At 38.5% G+C, this 18,337-nt stretch overlaps 1 long non-coding RNA gene across 1 annotated transcript in view; it reads right to left on the bottom strand.

Moving 5' to 3' along the window:
* Window positions 1-1,915: 1,915 nt before the first annotated feature.
* Window positions 1,916-18,337, bottom strand: part of LOC113837802 — a 40,634-nt gene continuing 24,212 nt past the window's right edge. Inside the window, exons 2-3 of the long non-coding RNA XR_003488507.2 lie at window positions 4,740-4,856; window positions 1,916-4,650 (exon numbers count right to left, since the gene is read on the bottom strand). This is a non-coding gene — a long non-coding RNA (uncharacterized LOC113837802). The remainder of the gene's footprint in view (window positions 4,651-4,739; window positions 4,857-18,337) is intronic.

The raw sequence follows: 18,337 nt of genomic DNA, 5'->3' as shown, positions 1-18,337 counted from the left end.
ATTGTTCCAAACAGTTGACTTTTGGAATGTTGCATGCACACATTTGTGTCTTACATAGACATAATCATAATACCCAGGTAAAACCCCAAGAGTCCAGAAAACATATTAATTGTGTTACATACCTCTAATAAACAAAAATAAGAAAGCTCCAGAAAAACGGCGTCACAAAGATGATCCGCTAATCTGAAAAAAGATTCTGAAAACATATTGATGTGTTGATTTTCTCATTAACTTCACTCTTACAGTTAGATTAGGGTAGGAGAGAAAAACCCAATATTTCAGAATCATTGCATCACATTAAAAACATCATCCAGGAAGGAAGTAGTGGTTATTTGGCATATATGCACATTTTACCATATGCTATTGTTTATCAAAAGTAGATGCTTAGGCAGGAAGTACAATTCAGAATATTTTTTAAAGTTGTAAATTTTCCAAGATTATACTTTCGGGTCTAGAAATGAGTATTGAAGTTACATAAGAGTTTAATAGCTTTAATATTTCTTAAGTGTTAATGTTTTTAAAATATTAGTCATTATTATCAACTGTAAATTTGCTTGCTATCACTAAATAAAACCAGTTTGCTTAAATTATATGTGGAAATATTAGCAGATAAATTAACACAAATGTTTTACAACAATTTTCAGTTTATAGTATCATATTCCAATTTATTCAGTCCTATTTTCTATGAGTTCTAAATGTGAGCAATATCTCTGGCTTTGTTCAAGCATACCACATCATGTGTAGCAAACTACAATATAACTATACATAATATAAGATGCATAACAGAACACCGATACTGAAGAGACAGCTGTGGTTGAACTATCAAGGTTGTTCACAATAATCAGAAGCTGTGTAAAGCCTTTTATAGCATTCACCTGATCTAACCGTGCAAGGTGCGGTTTGGTATTTACTTTCTGCTTCTTTAACAGGAATCAACAGAAAAAAAAAACAAAAGAAATATAAATTACATAGTAATCCAGAAGAGTCATGCATTAATTTCATTTTATAACAATGGCCTAGTATTATATTAGGTAAGAAGGATATTTTATTTTTTAAAGGAAGGAAAAAATTTCAATCTCGATTAAGAAGAATGATCTAATCTAGCAGAATCTGCAGGTGATTGAAATCAGTTGTTTATGTGAACAATTCAGAAATTTGGATTCTTTTAATTTTCATAGTAGCATTCACACTTGAAGTTATGGATACCAGAATTGTAAAATTTTTCATAATGCAATAGAATTTATCATTTTATCTGCCTGTAGTTGTGCTAGTAATCCAGATTTTTTCCAAATGGTAAATGATGAGAAGCTTTGTAAAGTAGTCACAAATTATTGTCTGATTTTAAAATAGAAAGAAAATTAAGGATTATCTATATATAATTTAAATAAAATTAGCTTATGTGTTTTATATCCAATGAATGATGTTCACACAAGATTTCTTCCAAGGAAGTGTGTGTGTGCATACCTCTTTTGTAGTGGCTTGTGGTGTGTGTGTATGTGTGTGAGTGTGTGTGTGTGTGAGTGTGTGTGTGTGTGTGTGTGTGTGTGTGTGTGTGTGTGTGTATGTGTGTGTGTGTGTGTGTGTGTGTGTATAGAGAGAGAACAAATATGAGCAGGATGATAAAATATTTTAATTAAAAAAGAACTATCTTTGAGTCAGGTACTCAAAGAACCAGTCTTATCTTGACCTCAAGTTATTAATAAGTAAATATATTAATAACTATTAAATTAACATATTTAGGAAACCTTAGGGAATTGATCAATCATCATGTATACTGAGGACTTAATAGCTTTACTTAAATCTGAAACTGACCGACTTTTAGCAAAATTGAGCTTCAGGCAAACATTACATGAATTTGGAAAGCCTTTCTCCAATGTAGAATATTACAAAAATATTTTGCTAATTGTCACTAAAATATCTCAAATGAATTCTGAAAGCATATCTCCAATGTAGAATGTAAAAGAAAATTGTGTTGTTAAATGTCACCAACATTTCTCACAAGTGTTTAAGATTGTCACAGAAAATAAATTTCCATTAGGCTTTTGTTTTCAAAAATAACATCAAATATTAATTTTCAGTTTGATCATTTAAGATAGTATCGTACAGAATAACCGTGACTGCTATACAGTTCTGTTTCACCAAGAAGCTATATAAAGGGCAGGAGAAAGATACAATAAGCATAAGGGAAACTGTGATCATGTCAATGCTAGTTACACATATGATAGCTGAACTGAAACAGTGAGACATTTAGGACATCCGAACTTTGAATTAGGTCCTTAAGGGAGTTGATAATTCCATACACTATGATATTCCTTTTTAGCATACCTATATGTTTGAATATTTGGACACTCAGTTAACCATGATTACAGCACCATGATTCTAGAAAACAATGTTTTCCTTTAAGCCTCTCTCTATAATCATCAAATGATATGCCTATCTATTCTTAATCCATAATTGACATGTTGAGGTAGTAGCAAACACCATATCATCTAATTTCAAGTATTTGCTCCAAATTTCTGTCATTGTTCTAGAAAGTGAGTTTTGTTGTTGTCATTATGAATCTGTTAAGTATCCCTTTACAGAGCTGTTTGCAGAAACACTTGGCTATTTAAATTATGATGGACAACCTGCAAAGTTTTAATTAACATATAGAACCATGGGTTCATTTTAGAAATGACCTGAGCCCCTTTGCAAATGTATATCATGACTTTATTTTATTAGCATCAGAAGTTTGCAACCTTATTTTAGCATACTTGAAACCCTGTGACTATCCTTTAAGAACTTTACAATGGTAAAATATTCAACATAACATTTTACAAGTCTTACAAATTTGAATAAAAATGTCAATATTGGGATTTTGCTATTCCAGTACCTACTTTAAGGGTCAAAAGAAGCCTTATGCAAGCTCACTCCCAACACACACAGACATTTGGAGATGTACAGGCAAGGGGTAAACAAGTAAACAAGTGCAGGATAATTATTGAGCAGAAGTTAAAGCTGTGGATAGTCTTTTCATTAAAAAGGAGCTTTCTCTTTTTAGGTTGTGCTGTTGCTTGACACTGTTCCAGTACTCTCTGCCACAGGTCAGAAGATTTCAGAGGAGGAAGGTAGATAGGATTTTTCTTTCAGTCAAAGGTACAATAGAACAGACATTTGCAATGTCTTCATGGAACAGACTAAAGTAGCAATTGATGCTTTCAGTGTAAAGTACCTGCCTGGCTTGCTAATTACAATCATAGAACAACAATCTCAAATGCAAGGTAGCTGCCTGTAATACTCAACCCAAATATGATCAATTAAATGCTTATCTAAGGATACCTATTAAAGTTCACTGGGGCATTTCGTTTCCTTTTGGTCTCTACATTCAAATGACATCTAATTTCTCTTCTGTAACACAGGGAACTTCTCTTCGTGTTTGTTTGGCCCACTATAAATACACAACTGGGTTATTGTGTTCAGAAAAGCCTGTGAAGTTTGAGGCATATTCGGACCAATTGCTTTGTACTAAAGGGGTAGAGTTGTTCTACCCATATTAGCGTATCTCCAGTAGCAGTGATGCAGATCTGCTAAACCCAAAGCTGCCTGCTGATGGCAAGTACTAGCTGCAAGCCAGCTCAGGCCCCCGCCCCTACTCTCCCAGTGGTGAAACAGACGTGGAGAGGACATCCACTAGTGGAGTGAGATCGGCTGTTTCTGCAACTGTAAACAATCAGCTGCACCAGGTCTGCTGAAATGTTTAAATAGGCTACCGACTGCGAGCTCATCCACTCACCAAGTAGCACTAAGCCTCCCTTCCACACCTCTAGGCAAAGCATCTTAAAACTGAATTGGCAATCCGCCTGTTCCCAGAATGGGAGAAGCTGAGGTTACATTTCCCCAGGCATGCCTAGCGGGTGCTTGGCTCTCGGCAGATGCACTAGCCCTTGCTGGATTCCAGACACCACGTTTTCAAGATGAAACGCAAAAACACACAGTCCAGCCCAGATGAACACATGGTGAAAGCCAACACCGACGGCTACTGAAGCACTGAGTGCCCAATAATGTTTATTTCCTTTGACACAGATTGGGGTATAAGAGGACACATTGGGTGGGGCTCACTGAGGGTCCTGGCATTCCCCTACAACTCGAACTACCTGAGTGAGATTGGAAAGCCAATTCAGAAGCAAACAGGTTCTATAGCACATTCTAGCCCTTGGGTATCTTCTCTTAGAGAGATGGTAGGAGGTGACCCGGAGTGGCAGAATCCTGGTGGATGCTCCAGGTGCAAGGAATGCAGGAGGTGATTGTCTCCTTTCTTTTCGGATAGAGCCTCCCCACCTGCCACTCCAAGCATCTTGGTCCACTTGTTAGAGTGCCTTGGTCTGCGCGAAAGCAGAAGCAAACAGCCCTCTTAACAGTACTGAAGGAGTTGGTTGGCAAAAGTGCCACCTGGGAAACCCACCAAACCTTGGAAGGACAGTGTCCCCAGGGCCTGCCGGAAGCCTGAACTGACAACGAGGCCAATCTCACATCTCTCCTGAGTGGTCCAGATCCCTGGGGCAGAAGGAGATCTGGCGAAAAGGTGGCCAAGGCTCTGTTTCCTCCATCAGGAGTCCCAGAACAGGTGCAAGCAGCTTCTCACGACCAGGAATCACCATTCACAACCGCATCCTAGGGAGCAAGTTCGCCCAGAGTCCTTGGGGCAGAGGGTAGGCAGGGTCAAGAGGGAAGGAAGTAAGAGCCAAAAGAAACGGACCTACCTAGTCCAGGCGCAAGTTTCAGTAGTGTCCTCAGGTGCGGTCCCCCGCCTCCTCGCCAGGTGCTCAGCTCTGCCGGGTGCTGCAAGTGCTGTGGACTTCGGGCGCCTTAGCCGTTTCCTGCGGGAAATGACTGTAAATCCACATTACTGTTCGAGCTGCCGCTCTGGCCCCCGCATCGCTCTCCTCCAGCTGGCGGCGGCGGCGCTCTCAGCCCGCGGTCGCTTGGGGGCAGGAACCGAACCAGGCTACTATCGTGCCAGCGGACGATTGCTGCCTGGAGGGTGTTTGTTCCCGGGTCGTTTTTCTTTTCTTTTTTTCTGTTGCTTTGTTGTTGTTGTTGTTGTTATTATTGTTTTCTTCAAGCTAGTGTATATACATATATGTACGTGAAATTGTGTGCGTGTGTGTTTGCCGAGAGAGAGAGAGAGAGAGAGAGAGAGAGAGAGAGAGAGAGAGAGAGAGAGAGAGATCAGAGAGATCAGAGAGATCAGAAGGGGTAAGCTAAGCCTCCAGGGCACTGGGAGGTGAACTCCAGGCTGAGCCGGAGCTCGCCGCGCTCCCGTGTGCCCGGCGACTGCACCACTGATGGCTGTGCTGATGTTGCCTTGGCCGCCGCCGCTGCGCTCTAAGGCTGGTCGCGGTTCTGCAAAAAATGTTTCTCCGCTACTCGAGACCAAAAAACCTGCCCTGTCTACTGAGCATGCCCGGTTTGACAGCTTCACAGCCTAGGCTTTTTTTTTTTTTTTCCTTTTTTCTTTTCCCCAAGACTCCAGGTTTTAGCCGCAGCTGAGCCCCGGGAGGTGGGGGCTGAGCTGGGAGGAGCTGGGGGAGGAGGAGGAGGGCTGATGGAGCAAGCAGGTAACAAGCAGAGGAAGAGAGTGGAACTGAAAATGCTCCCGAGTGTTTGCGGGTGGAGAGAGGACAGGAGAAAGCTCTGTACCAGGGCAAAAGGCAATATGGACAAACATAATTTTGACTTCATACCACACTAGGATGCTTTCTCATCTCACATGACGAGCATTTATCATTATTTTCTCTCGAGGATGAGGTGAAAGGGAGACTTCGAAGGAGTATTTGTCAATCTCAGAAATAACCCGGGACAGTGTTTCCCATTCATGGTATGCATAAGCAGACAAGCGCGTGCATGCACAAGCGTGCGCGCGTGCACACACACACGAACACAAGCGCTGAAGCTCTCCATCACTGCTTCAATGTGTAAGCTTCAGGACCAACTTAGAACAAAAAGGAAAAGTCTTTTGTCAGTATAACTTTAAGTGTGTGTGGTGGGGGCAAACTCAAAGGGAGGCGTTTATGGGTTCCTCTTAATATCCTATTCTTCCTTGCCCTTCAGAAAAGCCAAGCAGGTGAATAAGGTACTGGAGTACCCAAAAGCTCTCAGTGGTGTGTAGAGAGCAACTCCAAACTGTCTTCCACTGACAATATAACCGCAGCGCTCCAAGAAGCCACAGAACAGATCAGCACTAACAAAATCCTCAAGGAAATGTGTGTGTGTGTGTGTGTGTGTGTGTGTGTGTGTGTGTGTGTGTGTGTGTGTAGAAAGCTCTCTTAATCCTACTGTGCTTGGCCACTCTGGCCCCAGGGTTCCCCAGACAGTTCCATCCCTCACCTAGCTAGGCAGGAGGGCACTAACCCAAGGGAACCTACTCCACTGCCCCAAGTCTGGGACCCCTCCCTTCCCACCCACATCAGCTTCCTCGAAAAAGTGGAGAAGTGGAATTTGCACGCCCAGAAACTCGCCTGGAGAGCTTTAGGAGTCTGACTGGGCATGCTCGAGACTTTGGGGCGCCTCGCAAGGAGGCACTCTCCAACCGCTAACATCTGCATGACTGGGCCAGATGTGGCTGAAGTGGGGAGGCTTTGGCGCCGGCTCCAAGGAGCCTTTACTGTTCCGGGAAGGGCGCCGGCGACGCCCATAGCTGCCTTCTTCCAGGCTTCCAAGTGAAAGCAAGAGACCATGGGAGATACCAAATGCTTAACCAGGGGAGCAGAATCAACTGGAGAAAGACTCCCAAGCCCTTACCCCTACAGCTCCACCCCAGTAACATCAAGGCTCTCACTGGGCGCGCATCAGGGCTAGCAAGTCCAGTGTGTGTTTCCAGGGACTCCCAACCTCTAGCTAAAGAAATGATTATCGCAAGGAGTCGAGATGTCTTTGACTTAAAGACGTTTACTGATGATTTTCTTGAGTGCGAAAAGAAGGTTGTGTGTAAATATGCTTGTGTGCACGCATACTCTTTAATTTTCCTCTGCAAGAACACACTGGCAGAAAGACCAGCTATTGCTGCCTTGGGAGCCCACTAGAGGTTGCAGTAAGGCACGTTTGGAGCTGTAGCTGGCGCTAATTAACCGGAAGAGTTGATCTTGCAGCCCATCAAAGCTTCCAGCTGTTCTCCTCCCAAGGTGGCAACAGCTGCCAGCGGACAGCTTCCGGAATGTATGATCCCTGCACTCCAGAGCAAAGGGACAGCTTTCAGTTTCAAAAAAAGCAAAAGAAAAAAGAGTATAGGGTAACGCCAGGGGGAGATCTTAGCACCATATTTTTCCATCTTCCCTGCTTTCCATACAGGTATTTGCAAAGAGGGCGCAATGATGGCTAATCGCACCAGTGAAGGGATTGGGATCTGAACACTTTGGGATGGGGACAGTAAAGGATCAAGAAGACACTAATTCCCATCGCCCCCCTGCCAAAGCTTCCGTCAGCTTTAGGCAATCATTTGGATCTTTGCTGCTCAAAACACAAGCGCTTCCAGTCCCGCCCTATCGCCCTGCCAACAAAGAAACAAAGATGAAAACCAAGGGGCAACTGCGATCTCTGCAGTGGTTCTCTGTGGGGCTGTTTGAAACTGTAAAGAAGAGTGAATATAAACCCTGTCTTGCCATCAGTAAACAAATGATACGTCTAAAAGCCACTACCTTTCTTCAAGACAAACAAGTTCTTCATACGAAAACAAATCATTTTACAAAACTTAGAAAAGGAAAGAGTCTACATTAAGAGCTACCTAAACCCTTAACTGTGGAGGGGGAAACAACCCTCATAAAACTTATGAGCTACATCCTAAACCCTCACGAGAGAGAGAGAGAGAGACAGACAGAGAGAGAGAAAGAGAGAGAGAGAGAGAGAGAGAGAGAGAGAGAGAGAGAGAGTGTGTGTTTCTGAAAGGCATAAGAGAAACAACTAGCCAGTGAATCTATTGACTGGAAATATTCTTGACTCTAAGGAAATTCTGTAATTAGCGATTAAGTTTTGAAAGAGTTCCCCTTTAACAGAGAAGAAATTATGTCAGAATAGAAAATTGGAATAAAGGATTTAAAACCACGAATATCTCACTCTTTCTAAGGCTGTTACTTTTTTTTCAAGACAGTGGAGGAGGAGACAGTGGATACTTAAAGATTTAATACAAGGAGACTCAAGTTGCTGGCCTTTCAGCTGTGTATTTAATCAATAAAGTATTTCAACTCTACTGCCTTTTCTCTCACATTTTCCTCTCATTTTTAAACATTGTTCCAGGTCTCTTCCTTTAGTACATTCAAAGCATTGCTTTCTATCCTAACAGAATACAAAGGGCTATGTCACAATTCCCTCTTTTCCTAAGACTGATACATTGATTACATAGTTCAATATTTTGATATCTTAGGTGTATTGCACAAAGCATTTCCTCGATGATAGAAATCCCCTAGATACATTTATACCACAAAATTATAGAATATTCACGTAGGTTTACACATAAGACCATGCCTTTACATTTCAAATGTGAAAATCATTACAAGGAAACACTAAATTACTAGTTCCAGAATGTCCAATCTAAAGGGAAACATGAGTAACCACAATAGAGCACATAATCTCTATTTGCTTAGTTTATATTATTCAAATAATTTGCTAGGAATTAAAAATACATGACTTTATATAACAATCAAAATCCGAAACATATGGAACAAAGAATACTAAAAACTGCAAAGGGAAAAGACCAACTAACATATGAAGACAGACCATTAAAATTACATCTGATTTCTCAATGGAGCCCCTAAAAGCCACAAGGATCTGGACAAATGTGGAGTAGACTCTAAGAGACCACAGATGACAGCCCAGACTACAATACCCAGGAAAATAATCAAATTAAAAATGGGGTACAGATCTAAACAGAGAATTCTCAATAAAGGAATCTCCAATGGCTGATAAACATTTACGGAAATGTTCGACATACTTGGCCATCAGGGAAATGCCAATCAAAACCAATCTGGGATTCTGTCTTATGCCTGTCAGAATGGCTAAGATCAAAAACACAAGTGACAGTTTATGCTGGAGAGGATGTGAAGCAAGGGGAAAACTCCTCCATTGCTGGCAGGAGTGTAAACTTGTACAGCCACTGTGTAAATCAATGTGGTGGTTCCTCAAAAGGTGGGACTCAATATACTACAAGACCAAGCTATTCCACTCCTGGGCATAAACACAAAGGACAGTCAATTCTACTACAAGGACACTTGTACAGCTATGTTCAGAGTGGCATTATTCATAATATCCAGAAACTAGAAACTACCTAAATGCCACTCAACCAAAGAATGGATAATGAAAAGGTGCTACATTTGCATAACCGAGTATTAGATAACAGTTTAAAAAATGACACCATAAGAATTTTAGGCACATGGGTGGGCACTAGGAAGCATCAATCATCCTGAGTGAGGTAATCCATGGCCAGGAAAACAAACACAGTATGTATTCACTTAGAAGGGGATATTAGCTGTTACATAAATGATAAACAACATACAATCCATAGACCCAGATAGGTTAGATAAAGAAGGGGTATCAAGGGGGATGCATAGATCTCCCTGGGAGGGGGAAATAGAATACATTTTATGGGCAAGCAGGGAGTGGAGTTGGGATTCAAGTTGGGGGTGGGGTGGAAGGAGAGAGTGCTGGAAGTGATTGTTGGAATTCTCTGTGGGGCATTTGGGTTTGATGTGGAAAGCTAGTACAGTGGAAATTTCCTGGAATCTATGAAGTCGATCCTAATGAGGACTCCTAGCATTGGGGGATAGGGAATGGCAACTTGCTATATCTTGTTGCCTGGCAAGGCTTCCATGGTGGAACTCAGTTGTTTGTACCAGGATTTTTCTGTTGGGCCACCAACAAGCTCCCAAATCATGGCAATAAGCCTTTTTATTAGTTTGGAATACTCAGCCTATATTAGGGACATTTTTGGCTAGTTCTTTTTTACTTAAATTAACCTATTTCTCTTTATCTACCTTTTGCCTCCTTGCTTACTGCCTTACTTAATTCTGTATGTCTTACTTTCACTGCTTCTCTGTGTCTGACTGGCGTCTGCCTGGTTTCTGGCCTTGGGCATCCCCCTTATTCTGTCCTCTTCTTTATTCTCTCATTCCTTCTTCTTCTCCTATTTATTATCTTTGCTTGCCATCCCTGCCTATCCTTTCTTCCGCCTAGCTATTGACCTTTTAGCTCTTTATTAGACCAATCAGGTACCTTAGGCAGGCAAGGTAAAACAAATGTAAAGTGTTTACATAATTAAACACAGATTCTTATTTATTATATATACAGTATTCTGTTTCCATGCCAGAAGAGAGCACCAGAGCTCACTGCAGATGGTTGTGAGTCATCATGTGGTTGGTGGGAATTGAACTCAGGACCTCTGGAAGAGAAGCTAGTGCTCTTAAACTCTGAGCCATCTCTCCAGCCCAGCTACACACATATTCTTACATCATTAAACAAATGAAGGAAAAACAAATGCAATACACCTTTACACAGTCAAAGTAATATTATGTAGCATAAGCAACTGTAATACATCTTCACATAGTTAAAATAATATTCTACAACAGTTGTTGGCTGAGGGTGTCCCATGGAAATCCCCAAAGAACCTAGACTGTTACTAAGACAAAACTTTGTTCTCTGTGCATGGACAGCAGAGCCCCATTACAAAGGACAACACACACTACACATTGAATATGGAGAAGTCAAGCTGGTATCTATACAGAGCCTTCACCTCTATGTTTTAGGCTCTTTTTCTGTGAAGATGCTCTATAGTCTACTGAAAGAGAAATATAACCTTAATCCAGCTACAAACCTTTTTTTACTTACAATCAGTTCTTTTTGCAAAATATGTGGAGGCAATGGTGGCACAAAACTTGTGGTAGTAGCCAACCAATGTCTTATTAGAATAAAGGCCCACTCCATGAGAAGGAACTCACACCTGACTGCCTAACCAAGAACAAGAGACTAGATATCCCAGAGATCTAGGGTAAAACCAAAAAAGTCAATAAAATGATTCCTACTCTGCTCTATTCATAGATCAGTGCCTTATCCACTCATTGGCAGAGATGCTTCCTCTGGCAGCAGATGATAACAGATGCAGAGACTCACCACCAGACATTATGCAGAGAGAATCTAAATTGGATGTCTCCATTAAATCCTTCCACTCAGGACTCTAGGGAATCCCTCAGGGAGTCAGAAAGAATGTAAGAGCCAGAGGGGATGGACAACATATGAACAAGGTCCTCTCGATCAACTAAGCAAGATTCATACTAGTTCACAGAAGCTGAAGCAGCATTCAAAGGGTGGATATCACGTCCTCTGTGCATGTATTATCTCTATTAGTGTAATATTTTGATGGAACTCCTGACTATGAAAATAAGTGTGTCTCTGACTTTTGTACCTGTTCTTGGGACTCTTTTTCTCTTCTTGCACTGCCGTGTCCTACTTGGCTATGATATTTTTTTCATCCTTCATCTTACTATATTTTATTTTGTCATTTTTCATTGTTATCTCTTAGAAGCCTGTTCTGTTCTAAAGAGAGACAGAAAGGGCAGGTATCCAGAGAGGAGAGGAGAGGTTGGAGGGAACTTGTGGAGGCCCGTAGAAGTAGCTCCTTTCATTCTTGACTTAAGGTCAGAGAGATTGAGCCACAGTATGTTTGACTTAAGGGGTGACTATTGTATGTCTTGCCTAGACAACAGGATATTTGGCCTAAAGTGTAGCTAATGGGTGTCTTACCTTAACAACAGGGTATTTGGTTTAGGGTGTGGTTACTTGGTGTTTTGGGTGTTAAGGAGGTAATTACATTTGTTTGTTCCTTGTAGCTTGGTAAGGAAATCTTTTAACTCCCCACTTTTGACTGTGTTATATAAGAACTTTGAGTAATAAAATTGGGTCTGATCACAGTATTTACTGGATGCCTTCGTGACTCTATCTTTTTTTTCTTGTCTATTTCTTTCCTCAATCCACACTCCTCATTTCAAGCATGGACCATGTAAGTCAGCTGGGCTGGACAGAACTGGGAGGTGTAGAGGGAAGGGAATCTATAAACAGGATATATTGTATGAGAAAAAAATCTATTTTCTAAAAAGGAAAAAAAAGTATGTCTTTAACAAAGACACATACACATGCACTCATTCACCTCTATATTTATTCCCAAAACTGTTGTAGTTACATAAAATAATTCATCTAGTAAATTATGGAGCATCTACTATAATTCAGGAACTATGCCAGGACTATGAAAAGCCAAGACACTGAGCCTTAAAGAAGCTAAGAGATGTTCATGGATTGGTAAACAATTCACTAATCAACAAGTATATTTCAGTGGCTATTACTATATACCTAGAAGAACCATGTCTTTGAGAATCATATATAGATCTTTTGGCTTTGAATTTTTAAAATATACATTTAATCCATAGGTTTAATTCTGTGAATAGAATGTACAATGGAAATTTCACTTATTTCAATCTTCTTTGTAAGTACCACCATAAGTAAAAGTATAAGTACAATAATATTAGAAGACTTAAGTCAATAACAATTACATAAAGAAAATCAATGTGTGCCATCTGAAATGAAGAACTTTTGTTTGGTTGCGTGGATAATGAGAGGATATTTTCAAAGGTGTAGTTTCAATACGTTCTTGTTGTGGTGAACCATTAGTTCCTACTGCTGCTGATAACTATGCCATGTAGAGATCAGTTTATAGAGGTTATGAGTGCTGCTAGCACTTTAACTTACGACTACAATGACTAGAAACAGGAATGATAGCTTAATTCTTCTCCCAAACAATGCCATAAACAGGTCTGTAAAACTCTAAGGTACCAGCTTGTTGCTAGGAAGTGCCCATTTCTGGCCAGCTGTGGTGTCTGCTGGAAAAAGCAGTCACATTCCAGGTTGAAAGAAGTTCACTATTGTCTGAATGTTAGCAGTGGGTAGTCAGAATTCTGGATTCAACTGTTCATATTAGTCAAATAAAGGTATTTTTCACATACTGTAGTAAGGCTCCGGCGAACAATTGGAAAGCCAATTAATGTCTTCTCCACACCTATTTCCACTTAGTATCTAAATGGATCTTGTGTAGCCATTTTTCTGGTCAGTATGACAATGAGAAGCAAAATGCATGAAAAATATGGGGCTGTAGAAATTTCCTTCATATTCCATATAACAAGCCTTTCTCAATGAAGTATATATTCATATAAAATATCATTCATTAGAAACTATCTATCAATGCTGCTATACCTTATTCTTCAAATAAAATGTAGCCCTAATGCAGATTAATCATAACTTTCAGATGCCAAGTCTTCCCAACAGGGTGCAATCGCAATTCATTTGTATTATTACTATAATGGATTCAAATAACTGCTTAAATTAAAACTTATAGACAGTTGAAAGAATTCTCTCTGGTCTTATTTTATATGAAATTCACTTGCATTTGATATTGCTAGACATAAACAAATATGGCAATAACAGTAATTTCTTCCCTCATAAAGAGAATGTAGTGCCTTCCCTTCCACATTTGCTAATGTTTGTCTTTCTATTTGAAATACTTTTAGGAATATTACTTTCTGGCACGTTTTAACTATCATAGTTGTTGAAAAAGTAAAAAAAAAAGATTTTAAAATGTACCATGATTTCTGTTTGAGAGATGAAATTACACTTGAAAAAAAGAATATTAAAAGAGTTTAGAACAATTAGGATTGTTCTCCTGGCATTTAAATGCACTTGAACTTCTCTCTAACTTTGTGACCTCGTCATCATAACCTTTTAAGTAAATTATTACCGTGATTGACTTACAGGTAACTATTAATTTATGTTGAAGTATCTAAAGCATTTAGTGCTTTGGAAACACATTCTTAATCTTAGCTGTAAGAAGATTTTACAGTCATCCACATTAGTAGTTGTTATTGCATGCTAACAATTATTGGAATAGCCTATTATAAACATAATTAAAAAAGCTTTTTTAGGGCTGGGAATACAGATCAATTGTAGCACATTTGCCTAACATGCATGGAGCCCTAATTTCAATCTCAGAAATGGAAAAAGGCATTTTATATTAAAATTTATAACTATGTCTTTACTATTTCTACACAACACTGTAAACAGTAGTGATTTCTTTTCATATTAAAAAGTAGACTCCCTATATGTGTCTTCATTCTTTTATTTATATTTTCACCAAGCAGAAAATTACAGAAAACCTAGTGTGGGCCTATTGACTCCTATGTACTAGGAAAGGGATGGTAGTTATCAAAGTAGATAAATCCCTACCCTTATTGATATTGTTGCCTACTGGCAACAGCTAGCAGGTAGGCATAACTAATCTTATAGCATAGTTAATTCTAAACAGTTGTTCCTCTGAAAGAAAAGGAAAAGAATAACTGCAAGAGAACAGAGAAGAATCAGTTTAGACTGGGATTGGGAGATGGTTAGGTAACTTCACTGAAGCAATGCTATTAATCTGTGGACTGGAGAGTGCATTGTAGTTATTCTGGGCAGAAAAAATAGAATCCGTTTAATTCATATAAAAGTACTTGAACACTCCATGGATTATAATAACAGTTTATGTATCTAGAGTATAATGAGTGTAAGTAGTATAAAAGAATAAATGACATAACTAGAGGCAAGAGAGTCAGAATGAAAGTAACACACTTAAAGCTTTAGGGACCATGAAAAATATTTTTTGAGTTTGACCAATGGATAATAGGGAATAAGGGTAGGTAAGATACTATCTTTACATAAGTCAATCAAATCATACTCAATTTCAAAAGAATATTTTCTATAATCCCAACCTTTCTGTATGGTCTCAAAATATGTCTCAGACTCTTTTAGAGTCCTGTTAGGTGTCTCTATAATCACTCTCCTCTGAACTGGCTAAAGCAATTCCCCAATCTGGGCCCTTTTTCCATTCTGATTTGTGTCATACTTAGATCTTTGTTTCTCCTTATTGTACATATATTGCCATGAAGTCAAACATATGTGCTTATAACCGTTGTGGTTATATACTGTAGGCCATATAGAAATAGTTGTGGACAAGTTTTGAATGGAGCACTTATCTACTAGACAAAAGAGCAAATGATGCAAACAATAATGAAAATTTGGGAATGTATGTAAACACATAGTATATGTAGTTGAGCTAAATTTGAATGAATAAATTTATCTTGTTTCCTGCACAACACTGCAAATTTTCTCTAAAACATTGTGCCTTGACTTAACACTATTAGTCAATGCCATAAGGAAAACTATGTAATAGATAAAACTGAATTTTAAAAAGACAATCTGTATTACTCCATTTCCCCCCAAAACAATACACTATACAAAGTTGAGTATATTGCATAGAAAAGAAGCTTCCTTGACCCACAGTTATGGACATTGAAAACATATATATGTATTGAAAATCCCATGGTGTCATAATGGAAGTACATACAAGAAAGGAGAGATCTCATGACAATACAGGAAAATCAAATGCCATTCGGGGAGTAGGGTTGCTCTTTTATTAGTCTTTCCTCAGAACTAGCTGGTGTCTCAAGATGACTGCAGCAGTTCCTTCCAAGAGCAATATGCTCAATGACCTAAATACTCATATTAAATTTCCACTGGATAAAAGTTCCTAATTACCTCCCAACAATACTACCCTGCAGATCAAGATTACAATTCACGGACCCTTGAGGTACAAACCACATGCAAGAGTTTTGTTATGTCTCTACGATTGTTTTCTATGGTACCACTTATGTGTTGCTACTCAACACATTTCTCCATGGGCAAGTAGCTTCAACAAGCGTTCTGCCATTTCTCAAACTATCATACGTTTCATGGAAATCATTTCTATGTGTCTTGGCTGGGCTCACGGAAGTAGTTACATTCGCTTATGGGGCAAGTAGTTCTGCATTATCCCCACCAGTGCCTCCAAGTATCCAATATATCAAATACAGTGGTTGTAACACAGAGGTCTTCGATTGCTCTTTCCTTGTTGTATTTATCCATGAGCTTATATATCCTCTGCATCAGTTATTGACTGTTACATATAAAATAACTCTGAAAGTTCCTGACTTATACACCATTAATTTATCAATTTCCATGCCTGTGGGGGTTACCCTAACACTTATTCAACTATTACCTTGATACAATTATGCATGCTATGTATTTAGCCTTATTGAAAGGGAAAAGGTGTCTTTGCAGTCATGTCTGGAAGTAGGTTCTAGTTATTAGTTTTCATTGTTTTTGGTTATCCTCTGCATGGTCCTTTACTCTTTTGTAATTTCAATAAAATTGCCCTACATTTTGTCATCAGGGCATCATAACAAAGGAGCAAATATAGTCTTACAATTGTCCTTGCTTAAAATGGATCATGCTATATACATGACTTCAAAACTCTAATTTTCCACTTAAAATATACCAAAACAATACACCCATAACTTCAGGTCTGCCTTATTTTAAAACCAACTGCATAGAATTTCATTCTATGGCTGTACTGAAATTCCTGTATTTTCAGATTTCCTGGTAAAGGTTTTTTTTTTCTATTAAAGATAACAGTGACATAAATTACCTTGAAAAATAACATTTTCAATATAAATCTTTGTGCATTGATTTACACATTTTAGAAGACTTTCTCAGATTGTATTTGGTAAATCAGATATTAAATATCCCTTCAAATAAACTTCATGAAGAGGATATCCATCTGTCCACTTACTCCATGTACAACATATTACATTAGACATGCTAAATTGAACTGACAAAAAATCTCATTGATGCTTTAATATACATTGCCTGATTGCTAATGACTTTCAAATGTTTCATACAGTGGAAGTTTTTATTTACTTAAGGATCTACTGTATCATTTTTCTTATGAATTTCACAGAAATTTGATGTTTTATATATTACTCCTTTATTCTACATAGTGCAGGTATTTTCTAGGTCAATGAATTACTATTTTCAAATCTGGAAATATTCTCCTTCATGGAAATTGGGTATGGCAATTTGTTTTTTATGCTTTTATTTAATTTTTAAGGTGCATTGATATAAGGAGATCCATCAGATCCCCTGGAACCAGAGTTAGGAGCAGTTGTAAGCTGCCATGTGGGTGGTGGGAATTGAACCTGGGTCCTATGGAAGAGCAGGCAGTGCTGTTAATTGCTGAGCCATCTCTCCAATCCTGGATTTGGTAATTTTTATAATGATTAATTTACTATACTACAATTTCTTTACATTTATGTTTTTACCATTATCTTTAATAATATGAGAAATCACAACTTAAAAGTTTATTTCTCTTCAGGGTATCAATTTCCTGTTCAGACTATTTTTCCTACATTTGATTGGCTTATTGTATATTATGATAAGTTCACACTTTCCTCAGTTAAATGTACATTTTCACAAAACAAGTAAGCATAATTCGATGGATATTATTTTCAGAATATTCTCAGTTCTGTTATACTGGTTTGAGAGAGTTTCTCTGAAGTAATACAGAGCTATGCTATATTGTATAATGATTTTGCTTCCCATTGTCCTACTCCTGTTACTTTTTGAGAAAGGATTTTTCTATGCGATGCAGGCTGGCCATGATCTCTCAGAAGTCATCTTTCCTTGTGTGTTAGGATTGCAGATGTGAGATAAAACACCAGGATTCATAAGTTTGTTGGTATTTTTCAGGTTTGATATCTTTCTCTCTCACTCCCTTTTAAAAATGGAAAAGTATATTTTTCTACTCTTTTACATATATGAACTATATAAAATTGTTTTTAGCATTTAGAGTGTTTATAATGGCCCCTGTTTTGCTTTCAGAACTGCTATAGAAAAATGACTTATGAATTTAGGTTGTTTTTATGAAAGAATTAAAATTTAGGGATGCATTTGCATTTCAAAGAATATACATTCTGTTCATATCTAAAATCTGTAATACCAGAAGTTAAAATTTATGTTTGACAAGAGAGTCCATAAGAGAATGTCACAGCAAAATTAGGTAGGGAAAATTAGATAATATCTTTATTTTGAATGAAGGACTCCAGACACATATGATAAACTACTTCTAATTGCTCTATACAATCTTCTCCAATTGAATAAAATGTTTGTATTTTCATGCAAATATCCTTGAAATGGAGCCAATTGCTGGATAAATTTTACTCCACTTTCACTGAGTTCTACACTGATTGCTGGTGTGGAATATTAGTTTAAGATGTGCTACATCTGTTTATGCTTAGGAATATTTGTTTAATCATGCGAAGATGTGTTGCATTCTTTTATGTTGTAGTTGTTTCACTCTGTAACATGGTGTTACTTTGCCTGTCTAAAACACCTGATTGGTCTAATAAAGAGCTGAACAGCC

The sequence above is a fragment of the Cricetulus griseus genome, chromosome X (assembly GCF_003668045.3).
Source record: "Cricetulus griseus strain 17A/GY chromosome X, alternate assembly CriGri-PICRH-1.0, whole genome shotgun sequence".
In the NCBI taxonomy this organism is placed as follows: Eukaryota; Metazoa; Chordata; class Mammalia; order Rodentia; family Cricetidae; genus Cricetulus; species Cricetulus griseus.
Note: the sequence above shows the minus strand (reverse complement) of the source record. Positions and strands in the feature narration are given on the sequence as shown.